This window comes from Oncorhynchus mykiss, chromosome 22 (assembly GCF_057628025.1).
Source record: "Oncorhynchus mykiss isolate SJ-2025 chromosome 22, ASM5762802v1, whole genome shotgun sequence".
NCBI classification, from domain to species: domain Eukaryota; kingdom Metazoa; phylum Chordata; class Actinopteri; order Salmoniformes; family Salmonidae; genus Oncorhynchus; species Oncorhynchus mykiss.
In genome coordinates this window covers 45,482,542-45,507,333 of record NC_143043.1, presented here as the reverse complement: position 1 = coordinate 45,507,333, position 24,792 = coordinate 45,482,542, and the positions used below count along the sequence as shown (strand labels likewise).

Genomic DNA, 24,792 nt, shown 5'->3' with positions numbered 1-24,792 from the left:
CCTAGGAACAGTGGATTAACTGCCTTGTTCAGAGGCAGACGACGGAGTTTTACCTTGCCAGCTCGGGGATTCGATCTAGCAACCTTTCGGGTTACTGGCCCAACGCTCTAACCACTAGGCTACCTGTGCACATGTCCCCCGTGCACAAATATCGAGGTCCATACAGAAATGGTTTGTTGCGATCGGTGTGGAAGAACTTGACTGGCCTGCACAGAGCCCTGACCTCAACCCCATCGAACACCTTTGGGATGAATTGGAACACGCCCAACATCAGTGCCCAACCTCCCTAATACTCTTGTGGCTGAATGGAAGCAAGTCCCCGCAGCAATGTTCCAACAAGCCTTCCCAGAAGAGTGGAAGCTGTTATAGCAACAAAGGGGGGACCAACTCCAATTTGCTTACCGCCCCAATAGGTCCATAGACAACGCAATCGCAACCACACTGCCCTAACCCATCTGGACAAGAGGAATACCTATGTGAGAATGCTGTTCATCGACTACAGCTCAGTATTTAACACCATAGTACCCTCCAAACTCGCCATCAAGCTCGAAACCCTGGGTCTCGACCCCGCCCTGTGCAACTGGGTACTGGACTTCCTGAAGGGCCGCCCCCAGGTGGTGAGGGTAGGTAACAACATCTCCACCCCGCTGGTCCTCAACACTGGGGCCCCACAAGGTCGCGTTCTGAGCCCTCTCCTGTACTCCCTGTTCACCCACGACTGAATGGCCATGCACGCCCCCAACTCAATCATCAAGTTTGCAGACGACACTACAGTGGTAGGCTTGATTACCAACAATGATGAGAGGGCCTACAGGGAGGAGGTGAGGGCCCTCGGAGTGTGGTGTCAGGGAAATAACCTCACACTTAACGTCAACAAAACAAAGGAGATGATTGTGGACTTCAGGAAACAGCAGAGGGAGCATCTCTCTATCCACATCGAGGGGACAGTAGTGGAGAGGGCAGTAAGTTTTAAGTTCCTCGGCGTACACATCACGGACAAACTGAATTGGTCCACCCACACAGACAGCGTGGTGAAGAAGGAGCAGCAGCGCCTCTTCAACCTCAGGAAACTGAAGAAATTTGGCTTGTCACCAAAAGCACTCAAACTTTTACAGATGCACAATCGAGAGCATCCTGTCGGGCTGTATCACCGCCTGGTACGGCACCTGCTCCGCCCACAACCGTAAGTCTCTCCAGAGGGTAGTGAGGTCTAAACAACGCATCACTGGGGGCAAACTACCTGCCCTCCAGGACACCTACACCACCCGATGTCACAGGAATGCCAAAAAGATCATCAAGGACAACAACCACCCGAGTCACTGCCTGTTCACCCCGCTATCATCCAGAAGGCGAGGTCAGTACAGGTGCATCAAAGCAGGGACCGAGAGACTGAAAAACAGCTTCTATCTCAAGGTCATCAGACTGTTAAACAGCCATCACCAACATTGAGTGGCTGCTGCCAACATACTGACTCAACTCCAGCCACTTTAATATTGGAAAAATTGATGTAAAAAATGTATCACTTGTCACTTTAAACAATGCCACTTAATATAATGTTTACATACTCTACATTATTAATCTCATATGTATATACTGTACTCTATACCATCTACTGCATCTTGTCTATGCCGTTCTGTACCATCACTCATCCATATATCTTTATGTACATATTCTTCATCCCTTTACACTTGTGTGTATAAGGTAGCTGTTGTGAAATTGTTAGGTTAGATTACTCATTGGTTATTACTGCATTGTCGGAACTAGAAGCACAAGCATTTCGCTACACTCGCATTAACATCTGCTAACCATGTGTATGTGACAAATAAAATTTGATTTGATTTCATAGTTTTGATGTCTTCACTATTATTTTACAATGTAAAAAATAGTAAAAATAAAGAAAAACCCTTGAATGAGTAGGTGTCCCCAAACTTTTGACTGGTACTGTACGCAATATACCCAAGTGACATGGGTGTACAGGGGTGTGGTGCTTGTATTACAGTATATACGGTAATATACCTGAGCGAAAGAGATATATAGGGGTGTGCACTACATTATATAGAGTATTATAAACTGGGTGGTTCAAGCCCTGAATGCTGATTGGCTGATAAGCCGTGGAATATCAGACCGTATACCACGGGTATGACAAAACATATATTTTTACTGCTTTAACTACGTTGGTTTATAATAGCAATAAGTCACCTCAGGGGGTGTGGTATATGGACAATATACCATGGCTAAGGGCTGTATCCAGGCACTCCGCGTTGCGTCGTGGTATATTGGCCATATACCACACCCCCCTCTGGCCTTATTGCTTAAATATACCTGAGTGACAGGGATGTACAGGGGTTCCGTGGAGCTGAGCAGGGTCAACTTCCCGTGTGGGTGGAGCCGACCCTCCGGCTTGCCCGCCTATGCCCCGTCCTCTTTAGCCCCGCCCTTCTTGTCGTCTGTAGAGGGACCGTCCTTCACCAGCTCTGTGTCCCTCAGACACTCAAAGAACTCGTCTTCGCTCTCGCTGTAGCTCCACGTGTCCCGTGACTTCCCAGGAGACACCTCTATCGCGCCCACCACCGTTGCCGCACTCTCCGGTCCCAGGCACCCATTCTCGACCCTGACACTTTTCTCTCCCTCTTTCTCCCTCCTTTCGCCATTTTCCTCCCGTCATCCCTCGCTCTCTTGCTCTCGGTGCAGCAGTTGAGCATTTTGGAGAAAGACACAAGCAGCAGAGGGCAAGCTTTTGGGAGGTATGTGTGTTTTGCGCCCTTATCGAGCCATTTCTCCTCAACATGTCCCTGTGTCCCCATAATTCTCTTTATGGGCACACGGGGACAGAGAGAGAAAGGCGAGAGAGAGGGAGGGAGCAGCGACGAGAGAGGGAGAGAGAGAGGGACTCAACAGCAACGAAAGCGAATGAGCGAGAGAGAGAGAGAGAGAGAAGGAGGGCAGCGACGAGAGAGAGAGAGAGAGAGAGAGAGGGAGCAGCGAGAGAGAGAGCAGCGAGAGAGAGATAGCAGTGAGAGAGAGAGAGAGAGAGAGCAGCGAGAGAGAGAGGTAGAGAGGGAGCAGAGAGAGTGAGAGAAGAGAGAGAGCAGAGAGAGAGAGGTCGGGAGAGAGAGAGAGCAGCGAGAGAGAGAGCAGCGAGAGCAGCGAGAGCAGCGAGAGAGAGAGCAGCGAGAGCAGCGAGAGAGAGGTCGGGAGAGAGAGAGAGCAGCGAGAGAGAGAGCAGTGAGAGCAGCGAGAGAGAGCAGCGAGAGAGCAGAGAGAGAGAGAGAGATGGAGATTGGCTGATAAGCCGTGGTATATCAGACCGTATACCACGGGTATGACAAGAGCAGCGAGAGAGAGAAGGAGCAGCGAGAGAGAGAGAGAGAGGGGGGGAGCAGCGAGAGAGAGAGAGAGAGGGTGAGGGAGAGAGAGAGAGAGAGAGAGAGAGAGAGGGTGAGGGAGCAGCGAGAGAGAGAGGGAGCAGCGAGAGAGAGAGAGAGAGAGGGAGCAGCGAGAGAGAGAGAGAGAGAGAGGGTGAGGGAGCAGTGAGAGAGAGACAGAGAGAGAGAGAGAGAGAGGGAGCAGTGAGAGAGAGAGAGAAGCGAGAGAGAGAGAGAGAGAGAGAGAGGGAGCAGAGAGAGAGAGAAGCGAGAGAGAAATAGAGAGAGGGAGAGCGGAGCAAGAGAGAGAGAGCAGCAAGACAAAGAGGGAGCAGCCAGAGAGAGAGAGAGAGAGCAGCAAGAGAGAGAGGGAGCAGCCAGAGAGAGAGAGAGAGAGAGCAGCAAGAGAGCGAGAGGGAGCAGTGAGAGAGAGAGAGAGAGAGAGAGAGAGAGGGAGCTGCGAGAGAGAGCCCATAAGTAGAACTAGAGGAAGAGAGCGAGGGATGACGGGAGGAAAATGGCAAAAGGAGGGAGAAAGAGGGAGAGAAAAACCGAGAATGGGTGCATGGGACAGGAGAGTGCGGCAACGGTGGTGGGCGCGATAGAGGTGTCTCCTGGGAAGTCACGGGACACGTGGAGCTACAGCGAGAGCGAAGACGAGTTCTTTGAGTGTCTGAGGGACACAGAGGTGGTGAAGGACGGTCCCTCTACAGACGACAAGAAGGGCGGGGCTAAAGAGGACAGGGCCAAGGCGGGCAAGCCGGAGGATCGGCTAAGGCCAGAGGGGGGTGTGGTATATGGCCAATATACCACGACGTAACGCGGAGTGCCTGGATACAGCCCTTAGCCATGGTATATTGTCCATATACCACACCCCCTGAGGTGACTTATTGCTATTATAAACCAACGTAGTTAAAGCAGTAAAAATATATGTTTTGTCATACCCGTGGTATACGGTCTGATATTCCACGGCTTATCAGCCAATCAGCATTCAGGGCTTGAGCCACCCAGTTTATAATACTCTATATAATGTAGTGCACACCCCTATATATCTCTTTCGCTCAGGTATATTACCGTATATACTGTAATACAAGCACCACACCCCTGTACACCCATGTCACTTGGGTATATTGCGTACAGTACCAGTCAAAAGTTTGGGGACACCTACTCATTCAAGGGTTTTTCTTTATTTTTACTATTTTCTACATTGTAAAATAATAGTGAAGACATCACATGGTTAGCAGATGTTAATGCGAGTGTAGCGAAATGCTTGTGCTTCTAGTTCCGACAATGCAGTAATAACCAATGAGTAATCTAACCTAACAATTTCACAACAATTACCTTATACACACAAGTGTAAAGGGATGAAGAATATGTACATAAAGATATATGGATGAGTGATGGTACAGAACGGCATAGACAAGATGCAGTAGATGGTATAGAGTACAGTATATACATATGAGATTAATAATGTAGGGTATGTAAACATATAAAAGTGGCATTGTTTAAAGTGGCTAGTGATACATTTTTTACATCAATTTTTCTAATATTAAAGTGGCTGGAGTTGAGTCAGTATGTTGGCAGCAATCACTCAATATTAGTGGTGGCTGTTTAACAGTCTGATGGCCTTGAGATAGAAGCTGTTTTTCAGTCTCTCGGTCCCTGCTTTGATGCACCTGTACTGACCTCGCCTTCTGGATGATAGCGGGGTGAACAGGCAGTGGCTCGGGTGATTGTTGTCCTTGACGATCTTTTTGGTCTTCCTGTGACATTGGGTGGTGTAGGTGTCCTGGAGGGCAGGTAGTTTGCCCCCGGTGATGCGTTGAGAGAGAGAAAGGGAGCAGCGAGAGAGAGAGAGAGAGAGAAGCGAGAGAGAGAGAAGTGAGAGAGCAGCGAGAGAGAGAGAAGCGAGAGAGCAGCGAGAGAGAGAGAGGGAGCAGCGAGAGAGAGAGAGAGAGCAGCGAGAGAGAGAGATAGAGCAGAGAGAGAGAGCAGAGAGCAGAGAGAGAGAGAGAGCAGCGAGAGAGAGAGCAGCGAGAGAGAGAGAGAGAGAGAGAGAGAGAGAGAGAGATCGAGAGAGAGGGAGCAGCAAGAGAGAGAGAGAGCAGCCAGAGAGAGAGAGAGAGAGAGAGGGAGCAGCGAGAGAAAGAGAGAGAGAGCAGCGAGAGAGAGAGAGAGGGAGCAGCAATAAGAGAGAGAAGAGAGAGAGAGCAGAGAGAGCAGAGAGAGAGCAGGGAAAGAGAGAGCAGAGAGAGAGCAGCAAGAGAGAGAGCAGCGAGAGAGAGAGAGAGCAGCGAGAGAGAGAGAGAAGAGAGAGAGAGAGAAGAGAGAGAGAGCAGAGAGAGCGAGCAGGGAGAGAGAGAGCAGAGAGAGAGAGCAGCGAGAGAGAGAGAGCAGAGAGAAAGAAAGAGGGTGAGGGAGCAGCGAGAGAGAGAGAGATAGAGAGAGAGAGAGGGAGCAGCAATGAGAGAGAAGAGAGGGACACAGTGCTGCCTGGAAGCCTCTTCCTCTTATTAAAGTGATTGCAGTTAAAGAGGCTCTCACTGCTCTCCGCCTCGACTTTCCAGAAAGATATTACCTCTCTTTCCCTCTCACCCTCCCACTCTCCCTGTCTCTCTGGGCATCTTTATTACCACCTCTCTCCCTCCTTCCCTCTTTCTATTCTTCTCTCTTTCTCTCTCCATCCTTTCCTCCCCCAGGTGAGGAGTGGGTGGCTGAATAAGAAAAGTGTTTATGGGTCTATCTGGGCTATCTGCAGACGTCTGGCAGGGCTGTGGGGCTAGGCAGTGCTCACTCTCTCCATCCTTCCATCTCTCCCTCTCAACTCACTCCATCTCTCCCTCTGCTCCCTGTCGACTCACTCTCTCGCTCCCTCTCCATCTCTCCCTCCGCACCCTGTCGACTCACTCACTCCCTCATCATCATCATCATCATAAGACATTAGTATCCGTTGGCTGAAGCTCACCATTCTGTTCTGACGTTCTTAAATCATCCCCTCCAGGATCAATTTACACTAAATTCAGCAAACTCTCTGAGGAGAAATGTACCAATTCTGCACTACAAGTATCTCTGCCAGACTAATATGCAAAACAAAAAAAAGAAAGATCCTGGTGTACAGTCGTGGCCAAAAGTTTTCAGAATGACACAAATATTAATTTTCACAAAGTTTGCTGCTTCAGTGTCTTTAGATATTTTTGTCAGATGTTACTATGGAATACTGAAGTATAATTACAAGCATTTCATAAGTGTCAAAGGCTTTTATTGACAATTACATGAAGTTGATGCAAAGAGTCAATATTTACAGTGATTCCGCAGCTGAATCAACTTTAGGAGACGGTCCTGGCGCTTGCTGGACTTTCTTGGGCGCCCTGAAGCCTCCTTTTGTGGCAGGGCTGAAATGCAGTGGAAATGTTTTGGGGGGATTCAGTTCATTTGCATGGCAAAGAGGGCTTTGCAATTAATTGCAATTCATCTGATCACTCTTCATAACATTCTGGAGTATATGCAAATTGCCATCATACAAACTGAGGCAGCAGACTTTGTGAAAATTAATATTTGTGTCATTCTCAAAACTTTTGGCCACGACTGTACAGGTAGCTTCTGCTATCATCATATTAATACACATTAATCCATTTTAATCCATTCTTCCTAAACAATTAACTTCGGCATTCAGATTGCTTTTGTGCTGGATTAATGCTTTCATGTAGCTATTGTTCATGTTCATGTGTTGGGCTTTATCAAAGACTTTGCAGAGTACTTTGCTGTTGTTGCAGGCCTTCAAGGGGGAAGAGGACATCTCTGACAAAGCCTATTTGGACTAAGTAAACAGTCTTAGTAATAATTATAGCGAGGTCTGTAACTATACAGTTGATAGACTGGACCCAACTGTGCACATATGGACCTCACTGCATTGATTACTGAGGTTGTTCACACAGTAAACTACAGACTATTAAAAATGTATGATCGGTTAGTTACCTGGAGTTTCTGGTGGAGGAGACAGCAGAGGAGGTGTGGGGGACCACCGACCAGTCTGAATCAGAGGAGACAGCAGAGGAGGTGTGGGGGACCACCGACCAGTCTGAATCAGAGGAGACAGCAGAGGAGGTCTGGGGGACCACTGGCCAGTCTGAATCAGAGGAGACAGCAGCGGAGGTCTGGGGGACCACCGGCCAGTCTGAATCAGAGGAGACAGCAGAGGGGTGTGGGGGACCACCGACCAGTCTGAATCAGAGGAGACCTCAGAGGAGGTGTGGGGACCACCGGCCAGTCTGAATCAGAGGAGACAGCAGAGGAGGTCTGGGGGACCACCGGCCAGTCTGAATCAGAGGAGACAGCAGAGGAGGTCTGGGGGACCACCGACCAGTCTGAATCAGAGGAGACAGCAGAGGAGGTCTGGGGGACCACCGACCAGTCTGAATCAGAGGAGACAGCAGAGGAGGTCTGGGGGACCACTGGCCAGTCTGAATCAGAGGAGACAGCAGAGGAGGTCTGGGGGACCACCGGCCAGTCTGAATCAGAGGAGACAGCAGAGGAGGTCTGGGGGACCACCGGCCAGTCTGAATCAGAGGAAACAGGCATGATGATGATGATGATGATTCAGTGTACTGTCACAGTGTATATCCTCAACCTCATTATTGATGGGATTCCAGTTCAGGTTCAGACCAATGTTTTTCTATTACAGAACCCTTCAGGAATTGACTGGGTGGATGTCTGAGTAGATGTCTATTAAAATGGACAAATACCACATGAACTTAAAGTGACAGAGATGTAAATGGATTTGATTCCAATCGATGCTGTGCTTGTTACTGTGTCCCATTAGGTAGCAATCGAAGGTGTTATAATCTGGGGTCTTATTCATCGGGGCACACCGAAGCAAAAGGGAAAACAGAAAATATATAGTTTTTTACTGGACTAGTTCAGTCCATTTTCTTCTGTTTGTTGCGTTATGAATTGGACCATGTTCTCACCGGAAGACTAGGTAGTTTAGAATTGGTCCTAATGATACATCTGTTGTTGTTTCCCCTATTGGGGAGTAATAGAAAGAGTAACAATCAATCAATCTAGCTAAAATCTGGTTCTTCTCACCCATAGACGAGGTCGTTGTTCTCCCAACGGTATCTCATCCCCAGGACAAACTTCTGCCAGAGGTGAGCCACGGCCCGGACCCCTCCAAGGTAGAAGTTAACCAGACACAGAGCCAGGAGGTACGCTACACTGTTACTAGGAGCAGACTTCGGCTGGTTGTACAGGCTCTGAGGGGGGTGGGGGAGTACAATCATCACACAGTATTGCAGAAAATGACACTAATCAAATCTTTTTTTCTGACATTTTCTTGACAATTGGAAATTGTATTTCTGAGTTTAATCAGACAAGTTCAAGTATTTCAAAATGTTTCTCCAATGGCATAACTACTGAACACAGCCCTGGAGTGCAGTGTGACACAGTGACTACTGAACACAGCCCTGGAGTGCAGTGTGACACAGTGACTACTGAACACAGCCCTGGAGTGCAGTGGGACACAGTGATAGGGTGGTAAAGCACAGACAGCAGACCTACATAGTCGTCAGAATCCTTCTCTTCTGGTTCCCCGTCGGTGTGTGATGGAGCAGCCTTTCTCTCGCTGTTCTCTGATGACTGTTTACCTGTGGCTGCGTCTGGGAAGAGATACTGACACCATACACACACAAATATAAGCTTACATACTCTCGTACATGGGAACATCCATTTCCTTACCTTGACACAAAACATCTCTGAAGGAACAATCCTGCTATGAACCGAGCGTCTGATTTGAATGTTTTATCTAACAACTGTCTGACTTACCACTGAGCCTCTAACACAGGGTTTCCTAAACTCGGTCCTACCCCAGCACTACACAAAGCTTGATGATGTTGAGATTTCAATCAGCTGTGTAGTGCTAGGGTAAACAATAAAACGTGTGCTGGGGGGGGGGGGGGGGGGGGGGGGGGCTAGACCAATGGTTTGGGAAAACCTGGTCTAGGCCAATGGCAGTGTGAGCAAGTAGGGAATAAGGTACTGCTTGAGCAATAGCTTCACGGCTGATCAAGAAGCTGTTCACACAGCAGGGCCAGTAACTGAGGAGTCTGGCTGAAGACTCTCCTGCTCTCCTCTTGTGTAGTATGATGTCAGCCAGCCTAAATCACCATATGCCTTTAGAAGGTAAGAGTGTGTGTGTGTCTGTGTGTCCGTTGTCATGCCTGCTCTCTCTCACCAGCAGTATAGAGTTGAGCACGTCATTTCTGAGCGGTGATTCGTCAATGCGGCGGTGGCGGCGTTAGCGTTAGCGGGCGCTGTGCACCATGTTGGAGACAGACAGCTTGGGGATGGGCACGGCTGTGGGCTCCGTCAGTTTAGACAGGGCTGATGTCGTCTAATGAGGAGAGAGTGGAGGGGGAGGGACAGAGAAGCCATTCACAGGGAGGGTGTGAGGGTGGGCTCTGACTGAGAAGAGAGCGTAATTCTCCCTTCACAAGCAAACAACAAGCCAAGAGTCCAGAGTGGCTTCTACTTCCCATCCTCTGCACTGACGTCTGCACAAATCCCCCTAGGGAATACACCATATTGGTGTCCACATCACCAACAAACTAACATGGTCCGTGCACACCAAGACAGTCGTGAAGAGGGCACAACAAAACCTATTCCCCCTCAGGAGACTGAAAATATTTCGCATGGGTCCTCAGATCCTCAAAAGGTTCTACATCTGCACCATCGAGAGCATCACTGCCTGGTGTAGCAACTGCTCGGCCTCCGACCACAAGGCACTACAGAGGGTAGTGCGCACAGCCCAGAACATCACTGGGGCCAAGCTTCCTGCCATCCAGGGCCTCTATACCAGGCGGTGTCAGAGGAAGGCTCTAAACATTGTCAAAGTCTCCAGCCACCCTAGTCATAGACTGTTCTCTCTGCTTCCGCAAGGCAAGCAGTACCGGAGCGCAAAGTCTTGGTCCAAGAGGCTTCTTAACAGCTCTTACCCCCAAGCCATAAGACTCCTGAACATCTAATCAAATGGCTACCCAGACTATTTGCATTGCCCCTCCCACCCTTTTACACCACTGCTACTCTCTGTTGTTATCATTTATGCATAGTCAATTTAATAACTCTACCTACATGTACATATTACCTCAATTACCTCGACTAATCAGTACCCCCGCACATTGACTCTGTATATAGCCTCGCTATTGTTATTTTACTGCTGCTCTTTAATTACTTGTTACCTTTATTTCTTATTTGTATTTTTTTAAACTGCATTGTTGGTTAGGGGCTCGTAAGTAAGCATTTCACTGTACTACATCTGTTGTATTCAGCGCATGTTACTAATAAAATTTGATGTTGGAAAATTAAAGAAAGAGATGTTAAGACTATTGAGATACACCCCAGTAGCCATAGAACACATTACCTTCCTCCTCAAATGGACCTCTTCCCAGAATCTCCTCTGACTCCTTCTTGGAGCACAGCCTAAAGAACTCTGTCAGGAAGTCACCTGGGATGGAGAAGATGAGATCATCACTAGTTACCATAGCCACAAAGTCATAAAACCCGCTTATTTCTACAATTTATCTTCTTAAAATGTGATTTTAGACCTACTCCTAACCTAAACCCCTAACCTTAACCAAACTGCTAACCGTTTGCCTAACCCTAACCTTAAAGATGCACTATGCAGACATTTTTACTTTCATACATTTTTAAGATATAGCCAATTTTGACTTTGTGGATGTGGTAGCAAGTGACAACCAGAAGATGACGTTTATTTCAAATTCTAAAAGCTTTTTTTTGTCCATCAAATTTGACACTGAGTAAGTCAACATCTGAGTGAGCCTTTGGAACTCCCTTTGTATACATCTGATGGATGAGGGAGCATTTTCAACCACGTTACATGGACATTCATAATATTCTATAGGATTTCTATAATATAGGATCAGTCATTTCTGTGAGGGGGGTCTAACTAACCGAGCAAGCACGTGGGGTTGTCTGTGCTCCTGACTCGGACTGACAAATGAGGGGCCTGGAGTGGGTCCAGGTCACAGTGAGGTCGCACAGAGAGCACATAAGGTCAGACCACACAGGGGAGGGAGGTAAACTGGCCCTGGATCAGATCAGTGGTTCACATTTACCATTATTGTAAAGATTAGGCTTGAATATAGGCTATTAAACATGGGGCTCTGACGGGAAGAGAAGAGTCATTGTTATTGTGGTTTACTTTACAACCAGATATTGACCTGGCGTTCATTTAGAGACTATATAGTGGAAAGTAATTACCTGATAATTATCTATTGACTTTTTGCTTTATTTTGGATCCTTGAAATAAGAACCACTGAGTATCAGTTGCCATATAATATATATTACCCAGCCAGTCAGTCAGTCAGGGAGGGTACCATTTCAGTTGACAAGTTGACCCGAGGCAAGTCACATCTTCTCTAAAACCCCAAAATATTATATCTAACATTTCTACCCCAGAACACCCTAAGGGGATTCACCAATAAATACAGCCAGCAAAATAAACCCCAAAAACAGTCTTTGAAAGAGGACCATCTTGTTTTTGACAGGCTAATCTAAATGTTTCTGCATCCAGGTGCAGAAATCTCTGACTCCCTTCAAAAGAAACTCTTTATACAATGGAGCTCAAGCACATTTAGGATGGAGGGACTTGAAGAAAAACACCGTTAATATGAAGCGATGGCTCACCGAGCACCATTTCATCACTAAACTGAAAAGCGTAAAATCATTCGGCATGAATTAATTTCAGCTTTAATGCAGTTGAACGAGCGAGCGGTGTTGCTGGGGCTGAGGTACTTGTTATATCCTCTCCCACACACCTCCTCCACAATCGCCCTCTCAACACCTACACTGTCTGGCACACAGGATATTAATATGGGGAACAACCTTTCAGTGTTCCAAAGGTATGGAGAACTTGTTTTACTGACCTGGATGTTCTTTCTTTCTCTCCATCTACCTCAATGCCCACTTGCTTTATAAGCTCAACCAGGATAGTGATTCTATTTATTGAAAATGACACCTCTATATTTGCTGTCATTTGGTAAGAGGACAAACAATGTTTTTGATAGATCGTATCTCAGGCTGTTAAGATGTTCCATCAATGTGTGTCAACCAGCAGGTCAGAGGGGAGGGAGGGAGTGTGGTGGTTGACACTCACGAGTACACGTCGTTATCCACCATGATACCTTCTGTCGGGTGGGGCCAGGTGGTCAATAGGTGAAGCTCACTGAGACAACAATGAAAGAAAATACAAATTTGTTTGTTTTGCTTTATAAACGTCTCACTATAAGCTACAGTTTGGTCAATAATGAATTAAAGGCTCATGCCAAAGACGTCAAGAATACACGTGAACAATGAGATAAATCTCTAAATCAAGCATGCTTTGACATGTCGTCATGGCTACATCAGTCCTACCTGATTGGATCCTCACACGCTCCGAACTGCAGCTTCCCAAACTCCACCCCTCCTACCTCCCCTCTGAGGAGACCGTCGAAGTCTGGAGGCAACGGAAAAAAACACACACAAAAAACACACTTTCACCTTTTACAGTTCAATCATGACTTTGATTCAACTTCCAATACTTTCCCTTAGAGGTAGCAAGAAGAACCAAAACTGTGAACACTTCCTATGCTTTTTCATCCTCAATGCCTTGAAGGCAGGCAAATTCATAACAGTACAAACTAAAGGACCAAATATACTCTTGTGTCAAATATAAAAACCTCAAATTGACCCTCCACCCACTGCCATTCCTCTCAGGTCCCATTCAAGAGGAGCAGAAATATTGTCAGTTTGTGTGAGCCGTTTAAAAAGCTCTCTGACCTCCGACCTTGTACCGCCTTCCCTGCACCACTCAAAGATTCAAGCATCTATTTGCAACACTAAAATGTACCCCGGAGAGCAGCACTTAATATAACTGTGGGAAGAACCATCCACTATTGAATTTGGAGCAAAGAGAGAGTGAGTGGATTATATCAGTTTGCTAAAATGTTGGTCACGAGCACGTAGGCGGTGAACGACCAAAGCTTCCAAAACGCCCTGTGGGGTACGAAATTATTGACACCCTTGATAATGATGACTGTATAAACTGAATAATTAAAATACTGAGCTATAATGTATGCTATTTTGCTTCCACCGGTCCTGGGGCCCTTGTCAACAGCGTCATTGAAATTTACAGAGTACCAGGATATTTTAGCCAAAAACCTGCTTGCCTCTGCCAGGAGGCTAAAATTGGACGCAAGTGGATCTTCCAGCAAGACAATAACCCCAAGCACACATCAAAATCCACAAAGAAATGGTTAATTGACCACAAAATAACACATTTTGCAATGGCCATCTCAGTCTCTGGACTTGAAACCCATTGAAAACCTGTGGTTTGAATTGAGGAGGGCCGTCCATAAGAGCAGACGAATGATATCAAGCATCTGGAAGGATTATGTAAGGAGGAATGGTCTAAGATCCCTCCTAATGTGTTCTCCAACTCATTAAACATTTGAGAAAAAGGCTGAGTACCATTATCCTCACAAGGTGAGCTATTGAAAGGTACTGAAAACAGGGGTGTCAATCATTTTGACCCCTCCCTTGTTGAGAGAGAAAAAGTATTATTTGTTAAACAATATATTTTTCTCTGAGCAATTGTATTAATATGCAATTATATCATTTCCACTTTTTTTTTTTGCATACAATATAGGTCAGTATTTTTATGATTTATTTTATTCGGTCATTTTTTCTCATCTTTATGAAGAGTGTCAATAACCTCAGACCCCACTGTATGTCTAGCACCTTCTAGATTTCTGACTTGATATATCAGTTGCCCTCCTTCCTGTTTCATATTTTGTGGTTTTACTGAACAGATAGGATGTGGTTTTACTGAACATATAGGATGTGGTTTTACTGAACAGACAGGATGTGGTTTTACTGAACAGATAGGATGTGGTTTTACTGAACAGATAGAATGTGGTTTTACTGAACATATAGGATGTGGTTTTACTGAACAGATAGGATGTGGTTTTACTGAACAGATAGGATGTGGTTTTACTCAACAGATAGGATGTGGTTTTACTGAACAGATAGGATGTGGTTTTACTGAACAGATAGGATGTGGTTTTACTGAACAGATAGGATGTGGTTTTACTCAACAGATAGGATGTGGTTTTACTGAACAGATAGGATGTGGTTTTACTGAACAGATAGGATGTGGTTTTATAAAAGCAGACAGGTAAGGTAGGAGTGCGACTGGGCTGGATTCAAACCCACATCGACTCTGGTATATAAGTGTGCCGGAGTTAGCGGCACGAATAACTAGACACATTCCTTCCTGTTTCGTGGGCTGAGTGGTTGTTGTGTGTACCTGGGGGCAGCTGAGGCCAGGAGTACTGCTGCCAGTCCTGCAGGACGTACGTGAAGCGGATAGCGATGTTGATGGGAGGACGAGGAGACAGGGGACAGACCTGAAGAACAACAGAGGAAATAGAAACATAAATAGAGACAAGGTTATGTAATATCTTGTGCTATCCATCATATCTATCAGGGGGCTGGGTACCCAGACAAAGGTTCAGCCTAGTGCTGGACAACAACAAAAAACATACTTAATGAAGATTCGCCTTTGAAAGTGAATCTTAGTCAAACACTAGGCTTACTCTCATTCAGGGAAACTGGACCTACAGTTAGTCTGGGGTGACCCATGTGAAAGAGCTAAAAGGTTCATGTTAGGCATGAAGTCAATTAGACCAGGTCCTTCCATACTCACCGTCTTGGACTTAAAGATGTCCAGCAGGCCTGAGAGGTGGTTGTATTGTCTGGGCACCTTGCGGAGGTGGACCATCTCAAGGTCTGTACGCGCCCCCGGTCCCTGGCACTCCCCATGGTACATCCTCCTCCACTTCTGCTGGACCTGAACAAACATCGGCACCTGGCTGTACGGCATCCACAGGGGAAATAGAGGACTTTAAAAAAGGGAAGGTCACTTCAAACGTTGATGTTTTGTGGGAGAGCAGCCACACGTTGAAATCCTGTGGCTACTGTAACTACTCTCTGTTCTTGTGTCAAGATGAGTTAGTCACATGCCATCGGCAGTTAAGATCCAGCTATAGAAAGATTCCCGATTTGACTAATCTTTCAATTGGTTTGGGATTGAGGCATACATTTGGACCTGCACCACAGATGACGTTTGATTTTGAATTGACTTTAGAGACATGCCAGGAATCTCTGGTATCCATGTGGAAGAGCAGCCACAGGACTGAAATCCTGTAACTCCCTCCACAACCCTATTCTACCACCACAGCTACACAGCAGCACCTGGTGCACAGTAGAGGAACTACAGACAAAACATACGCCACCTAGTGGATTGAACAAGTAAATAATTTAATCATAAGCTTTGTTCCATTTTTTACATTTACGTCAGTCATCTAGCAGACGCTCTTATGCAGAGCGACTTTCAGTAATGAGCACATACATTTTCATACTTTTTTCCACCCACATACTGACCTTGAATATTATTCTATTCAAAAGTATGTCATACTTTCTCTAATTTGCAGTCACAAAACAACATTATTTGTAATAAATGATACATGCATCAGTGACAGAACACGTGCTCATGAAGCTACGTGCTGATGATCTGATACATGCTTCCTCTTACTCTAACCATGTGTTGTTAATGTCTCTCTGCCACACAGTAAACTCCCAGAGAGACAGTGAAACCAGATGACCTTGCTACAGAGCCACAGAGCTACAGATCTACTGCTACCATCTTCCATTCAGCCCAGTGTTGCCATGGATACCAGCTGACCTACCGCAATAGTGATGCCACGGAGGGCTGTACTTACTTCCCACAGTGTTGCTATTTTAAAACATGGCTTGTGACATTATACAGAAACACACACAAAGAGAATGTTGCAACTAGCTGTGTGAATGTGTAGGAACCTCAGCATAGATTCATGATTAGCTATCATTGGCAGTATCAGCTCTTCTTAAATTTGTCAAAGCAAATTCTGTAACAAATTTGAACTTGATTTTCCAAAAGAACATAAACAGTTGCTGTATAACTGTGACTTATAGCAGTTACTGTTCCCAAAGAGACAGGAATATAATATTAGCTGAATACAGTATTCACTGTTGCTACGGTCACCTACCAGTCTGTTTTGGTAGGCGAGATGGAGCTACGGTCACCTACCAGTCTGTGTTGGCCAGAGAGATGGAGCTACGGTCACCTACCAGTCTGTGTTGGCCAGAGAGATGAAGCTAAGGTCACCTACCAGTCTGTGTTGGCCAGAGAGATGAAACTAAGGTCACCTACCAGTCTGTGTTGGCCAGAGAGATGGAGCTACGGTCATCTACCAGTCTGTGTTGGCCAGAGAGATGAAGCTACTGTCACCTACCAGTCTGTGTTGGCCAAAGAGATGGAGCTACTGTCACCTACCAGCCTGTGTTGGCCAGAGAGATGGAGCTACTGTCACCTACCAGCCTGTGTTGGCCAGAGAGATGGAGCTATGGTCACCTACCAGTCTGTCTAGGCCAGAGAGATGGAGCTACGGTCACCTACTAGTCTGTGTTGGCCAGAGAGATGAAGCTAAGGTCACCTACCAGTCTGTGTTGGCCAGAGAGATGGAGCTATGGTCACCTACCAGTCTGTGTTGGCCAGAGAGATGAAGCTAAGGTCACCTACCAGTCTGTGTTGGCCAGAGAGATGGAGCTATGGTCACCTACCAGTCTGTGTAGGCCAGAGAGATGGAGCTACGGTCACCTACGAGTCTGCATTGGCCAGAGAGATGAAGCTAAGGTCACCTACCAGTCTGTGTTGGCCAGAGAGATGAAGCTACTGTCACCTACCAGTCTGTGTTGGCCAGAGAGATGGAGCTACTGTCACCTACCAGTCTGTGTAGGCCAGAGAGATGGAGCTTCGGTCACCTACCAGTCTGTGTTGGCCAGAGAGATGGAGCTACGGTCACCTACCAGTCTGCATTGGCCAGAGAGATGGAGCTACGGTCACCTACCAGTCTGTGTTGGCCAGAGAGATGGAGCTACGGTCACCTACCAGTCTGTGTTGGCCAGAGAGATGGAGCTACTGTCACCTACCAGCCTGTGTTGGCCAGAGAGATGGAGCTACTGTCACCTACCAGTCTGTGTAGGCCAGAGAGATGGAGCTACTGTCACCTACCAGCCTGTGTTGGCCAGAGAGATGGAGCTATGGTCACCTACCAGTCTGTGTTGGCCAGAGAGATGGAGCAACTGTCACCTACCAGCCTGTGTTGGCCAGAGAGATGGAGCTACTGTCACCTGCCAGTTGTGTTGGCCAGAGAGATGGAGCAACAGTCACCTACCAGCCTGTGTTGGCCAGAGAGATGGAGCTACTGTCACCTACCAGCCTGTGTTGGCCAGAGAGATGGAGCTACTGTCACCTACCAGCCTGTGTTGGCCAGAGAGATGGAGCTACTGTCACCTACCAGCCTGTGTTGGCCAGAGAGATGGAGCTACTGTCACCTACCAGTCTGTGTAGGCCAGAGAGATGGAGCTACTGTCACCTACCAGCCTGTGTTGGCCAGAGAGATGGAGCTATGGTCACCTACCAGTCTGTGTTGGCCAGAGAGATGGAGCAACTGTCACCTACCAGCCTGTGTTGGCCAGAGAGATGGAGCTACTGTCACCTGCCAGTTGTGTTGGCCAGAGAGATGGAGCAACAGTCACCTACCAGCCTGTGTTGGCCAGAGAGATGGAGCTACTGTCACCTACCAGCCTGTGTTGGCCAGAGAGATGGAGCTACTGTCACCTACCAGCCTGTGTTGGCCAGAGAGATGGAGCTACTGTCACCTACCAGCCTGTGTTGGCCAGAGAGATGGAGCTACTGTCACCTACCAGCCTGTGTTGGCCAGAGAGATGGAGCTACTGTCACCTACCAGCCTGTTTTGGCCAGAGAGATGAAGCTAAGGTCACCTACCAGTCTGTGTTGGCCAGAGATGGAGCTACGGTCACCTACCAGTCTGTGTTGGCCAGAGAAATGAAGCTACTGTCGCCTATCAGTCTGTTTTGGTAGGCGAGATGGAGCTACTGTCACCTGCCAGCCTGTTTTGGTAGGCGAGATGGAGCTACTGTCACCTACCAGCCTGTTTTGGTAGGCGAGATGGAGCTACTGTCACCTGCCAGCCTGTTTTGGTAGGCGAGATGGAGCTACTGTCACCTACCAGCCTGTGTTGGCCAGAGAGATGGAGACAGAGCTGAGGAGCAGGTTGCACTTGGACTCACTGATGACTGCCTCCCAGTTGGCCCCAGGGGAGATGACCACAAACTCACACATGCCATACCTGCAAACACAGACTGGATACTTAAAATGTGCAATATGCAGAAATCGCTCTGCCATTTCCAAGTTGCAAAAATGTGAATAGTTTGCCTCATGTCAATTTATATGACAAAACAAGCAGTCATGGTGTGGAGAATCATTGTACCATCTAAACCACTGTGAAATATCTTTCCATAACCAAAAATGTTGTATTTTCAGCTGTTTGAAGCTGGTGTCCCAAATGAAAGTAAAAAGGTACAAAAACTAAACTGAAAATTGGGAAGCATAAAAGCAGCACACATACAGTGAGCTCCTAAAGTAATGGGACAGTGATAGATGTGTTGTTGTTTTGGCTCTGTACTCCAGCACTTTGGATTTCAAATGATACAATGACTATGAGGTTAAAGTGCAACCTGTCAGCTTTAATGTGAGGGTATTTTCATTCATATCGGGTGAACCGTTTACAAATTACAGCACATTGTACATAGTCTGTCCGCTTTTGAGGACCAAAGGAACTAATTCCCTTATATGTGAATTAAAATAGTAAAAAGTTGTGTATTTGGTCCCATATTCATAGAAATGACTACATCGAGCTTGTGACCTACAATTTTGTTGGATGCATTTGCTGTTTGTTTTGCATTGTGTTTGAGATTATTTTGTGACCAATAGAAATGAATGGTAAATAATGTCATTTTGGCGACACTTTTATTGTAAATAAGAATAGAATAAATTTCTACATTAACGTGGTGCTAACATGATTGCAGATAATCCTGAATGAATCGTGAATAATGAGTGAGAAAGTTAGACGCACAAATATCATACCTCCCAAAAATGCCAACCTCCCATGTTATTGTAATGGTGAGAGGTAGCATGTCATGGGAGTATGTTATTTGTACGTTTGTAACTTCCTCACTCATCATCATTATTCACGATTCATTCAGGATGATCCGTAATCATGGTAGCATTCGCATTAATGTAGAAGTGTTTAGAAAACATATTATATTCTTATTTACAATAAAAGTGACTCATAAATGACACAATACATTATTTACCATTGAACAGCAAATGAATCCAACAAATGTGTAGAGCTTGATGTAATCATTACGTGCTATCAATATGGGACCAAATACCTCACTTTTTACTACACATGTGAATTTGTCAGAATAGTTTTGATCCCCATTTCTAAACGGTTATGGATGAAAATACCCTCAAATTAAAGCTGACGGTCTGCACCTTAACCTCAGTCATTGTATCATTACAAATGCAGTGTTGGAGTACAGACACAAAACAACAACATAAAATATCACTGTCCCAATACTTTTGGAGCTCACTGAAGAACAGATCTAATGCTTCCTAGATTTGCTTTCAATTAGAATGACATTAGAATGTCACATTTCTATGTGAATATGGTCAGGTAGCCCAAAAATGACATATTGCTGCTTTAAAATGAGAGCAGACAGCTACTACACCATCTATCAAGTCAGGTCAAACTACAACCTCTATAATATATATTGTAAAACATAGCAGACAGATTTGGTGTTAACAAATATCAATAGCAGTAGTGAATGTCTGTCTTGAGACATTTTAATTCCCATCGTAACATAAAGATTTGTGGTAAATGTTAGAGGTTAGGGAGAGGAGACCTGGATTACTGTACTCATCAGGGATACACGATATATCGGTAAGCATATCGAAATAGGACGATATTAGCAAAAATGCCAACATCGGCCCAATGTCTAGTTTAACGCCGAACTGCAAAACCGATGTCAAAGCTGACGTGCATAAGTTTATAAAGGAAGGTAGATGAAGTAATGACGCCACGGAAAAATACAGCACTACACAGAACACAAGCTAAACAAGTTCAAGTCGAGCAGTCATTTGAAAGAGCAAGACAACGCAAAGGCGAAATCCATTAACCCCAAGATAATGGAATTCATTGCCCTTGACAATCAACCATTCTCTGTCGTGGATGATGTTGACTTTCGCCGACTGGTTGAGCACCAGGGCACACTACCAAGTAGGCGCTACTTGTCAGATGTTACCCTACCAGAGTTACACAGTATTGTTGAAACACACATCCATGAGCTACTTGCTATGGGCGTCACTGCTATCAGCTTCACGGCTGACATTTGGACCAGCGATGTCAGCCCCGTGAGCATGGTGAGTCTGACAGCACAGTGAGTCGACGAGGATTTGTACTGAGGAAAGCAGTATTGCTCAAGAATGTGCTGGTTCTCATACCGCTGCTGCCATTTCAAATGGCATATGAGAACATGTTTGAAACATGAACACACTCCTAGCCCCATTCGAAGAACTGACACGAGAAATAAGCTCATCAACTGTGTCTGCAGCAGACGTGATACCCTCTGTCATGGCATTGAAACACCTGCTCCGTAAAACTGCCCACACAGACAGTGGGGTTAAAACTTGGAAAAATACTCCACAAGAGGCTGTGAACAAGCGATTCGGTGGCATTCTCTCTGAGTCTCTTTACTGTGTCGCCACCATACTCGATACTACGCTACAGGACTGTTTTGCTAGCACAGACTGGAATATGTTCTGGGATTCATCCAATGGCATTGAGGAGTATACCACCTGTCATTGGCTTCATCAATATGTGCATCAACAACATCCCCACAACGACCGTACGTACATATCCCAACCAGAAGCCATGGATTACAGGCAACATCCGCATCGAGCTAAAGGCCAATCCTGACGCTTTCAAGGAGCGGGACACTAATCCGGACACGTATAAGAAATCCCGCTATGCCCTCAGACAAACCATCAAACAAGCAAAGTGTCAATACAGGTTTAAGATTGAATCCTACTACATCGGCTCTGACCTTCGTCGGATGTGGCAGGGCTTGAAAACTATTACAGACTACAAAGGGACACCCAGACGCGAGCTGCCCAGTGACACAAGCTGAATGCCTTTTATGCTCACTTCGAGGTGAGCAACACTGAAGCATGCACGATAGCACCAGCTGTTCTGGATGACTGTATGATCACGCTCTCGGTAGCCGATGTGAGCAAGACCTTTAACATTCACAAAGACCTTCAACATTCACAAAGCCACGGGGACAGATGGATTACCAGGACGTGTACTCAAAGCATGCTCGGACCAACTGGCAAGTGTCTTCACTGACATTTTGAACATCTCCCTGACTGAGTCTGTAATACCAACATGTTTCAAGCAGACCCTAATAGTCCCTGTGCCCAAGGAAGCAAAGGTAACCTGCCTAAATGATTACCGCCCGTAGCACTCACGTCAGTAGCCATGAATCTTTGAAAGGCTGGTAATGGCTCACATCAACAGCATCCTCCCGGATCCCCAAGACACACTCCAATTCGCATACTGCCCCAACAGATCCAAAGCGAGACCACACAGACCTCGAGAGTTCGGTTCGCTTGATTTCCGTGGACCAGTTCTCTTATTTAAGACTATGTGAACGCAAAGCTCCCCAGGTTCACTTGTCATTATTCCAGCATCACACACTAAACTACTGCAGCACTGTTTCCCCTGCTATAACCCCTCACATTGGTGCCACAAAAGGGAGATGATGATGTGCAGGTTCTCTGAATTAAATGTGTGCTGTTTTTGGATATTGATTAGCGATTGTCAAGGGCACACAGACATTCCAAAATGTGTGGAGTTTTTAGTTCCAGTGGGGTGATGAGAGTATTGTACTATGGTAATTTCACAAGAGTAGTAGGATGGTTTAAAGAGGTCTAGATATTTGAGTCAGGACAGCTAATCAGCTGTACCAGTGATTGTCTGAGACGGGAGTTTGTTTTACCGCTCGTGTTGTTATTCAGGATTTGGACCAAGGTGGTCATGAGCTGCAGCTCGCCATCTCGCTGGTCTAAAGGAAGATGAGTTTATTTCTTCCCCTCGTGTTGAGGTTAAAATTTCCAACAATTTCAAACATGTTGCTCTCGTTTCCTGGTCTGATGTTCATTTCGTTACCAAACCTTTTATGCACTCTGGCCGAAAAGGGCGGTTCCATCAGTGTGACACGCTCTCTGACATCATCGTGGCGTGGCTACTTATACACAGATTATAGTGAATAGATTCTCTTATACCTCATAAAGTCAAATTCCTATCTTAACAAAAATACTTTCATTTTTCCCATTCTATATGCACAATGTATTGGATGAAAACTTCACAGATAAACTGGATATACTTTCCAAGTTACAGTATTTTGTCCACCCAGTTTTTAATGACATCACAAAATGAAAAACAATATGGCATTAGTTTTCTATAGCTCCCCACTAACCAGTCCCCACATGCTTATGTTTGAATTATTGTCCCAGTATTCACGTTTGACCGTGTTAGAGTATCGCTGAAGAAAACTTCTGTGAAACAAAGAACATTCCTTGGGTTAAATCCTGGAAGGGGAGAGAGTTTCCTTCTCCTGTAATCTACAACATGGGTGAGAGAGTGCCCATTGCCAAGCTGATCTGACCCATTCTGATCCTCACAGGACAGTCATGACATATTATTATTATATATTTTTTTATACGGCTAGCCAGGGGCACACTCCAACACTCAGACATCATTTACATGTTTAGTGAGTCCGCCTGATTCGATGCAGTAGATGACCAGGGATGTTCTCTTGATAAGTGTGTGAATTGGACCATTTTTCTGTCAAGTACTTTTGGGTGTCAGGTACAATGTTTTCTGCCGGAATGTAGTAAATTAAAATTTTAGTTGAGTAACGATAGATACCCAAGGAAAATACTTAAGTAGTACTTTAAAGTATTTTTCTTAAGTACTTTGTACCACTGATCTTTAATCAGGTCAACATTCGCAAAGGCCACAGGGTCGGACGGTATTCCTTTGCGCGTTCTCAGAGCTTACGCAGAAAAGCTGGCAGGCATATTCAGGTCAACCTCTCTTTGTCCCCGTCTGTAATCCCCACATTTCAAGCTGACCATCATCATTGCTGTTCCCATGAACTCTAAGGTTATCTTCCACAATGACTACCGCCCTGTAGCACTCTGTCGTGTCTTTGGCTATGCCGGATTAAGTGATATGACATGCTATTCTATAAAATCATTTCTCCGTAATGAATATTACTTGATTGAGCTAATCATGTAAATGTAATTAACTAGAGAGTCGGGCACCACAAAATAATATTTATAGAGCTGTTATCTTCCGAATAAACTCTTAAAGACCTAGTAATATTTTACATCAATAGCAGTCAATATTAATCGTCATCTTAATTCAGTCTCATCTGAAAGTTGTAAATTCTTGGTTATCTGCACGAACCCTGGCTAACAAGTTGAATCAGCAATACAAAATTGGGTTTAATTATTTATTTACTAAATACCTAACTAATCACACAGAATTACACATACACATATTTAAATCATAACTTGATTACAAATTACGTCATAAAGGAAAAGGGGAAAGTAAAGGGGCTGAATAATTTTGCACGCCCAATTTTTCAGTTTTTGATTTGTTAAAAAAGTTTGAAATATCCAATAAATGTCGTTCCACTTCATGATTGTGTCCCACTTGTTGTTGATTCTTCACAAAAAAATACAGTTTTATATCTTTATGTTTGAAGCCTGAAATGTGGCAAAAGGTCGCAAAGTTCAAGGGGGCCGAATACTTTCGCAAGGCACTGTATGTTCAGTTGGTCGGATTACCAGAATATAGTTCATTTCCCCCCACCTTCTGATGTTCCCAGAATCTCTATGTTAACCAAGGGGTTTTGCAAATGTAACATCAGTAGGGTAGAGAGAGGAAAAAGGGGGGAAGAGGTATTTATTCATAAACCTACCCCCAGGCCAACGTCATGACAACTCACATCTGTAATCATGAAGAGCTTTAAAAGGCTGGTTATGGTACACATCAACTCCATCATCCCAGACACTCTAGACCCACTCCAATTTGCATACCGCCCCAATAGAGCCATAGAAGAAGAAATCTCTATTGCACTCCACACTGACCTAGATTAGAGGAATACCTCTGTGAGAATGCTGTTCATTGACTACAGCTCAGTGTTCAACACCATAGTCCCTTCCAAGCTCATCACCAAGCTTTGGAACCTGGGAATGAACACTTCACTCTGCAACTGGATCATGGACATCACCTCTACCACACTGACCCTCATCATGGGGGCCCCACAGGGGTATGTG

At 45.6% G+C, this 24,792-nt stretch overlaps 1 pseudogene; it reads right to left on the bottom strand.

The window, feature by feature from the left end:
• Positions 1 to 18,726, bottom strand: part of LOC110502148 (rab3 GTPase-activating protein catalytic subunit-like) — a 47,434-nt pseudogene extending 28,708 nt beyond the window's left edge.
• Positions 18,727 to 24,792: the final 6,066 nt, after the last annotated feature.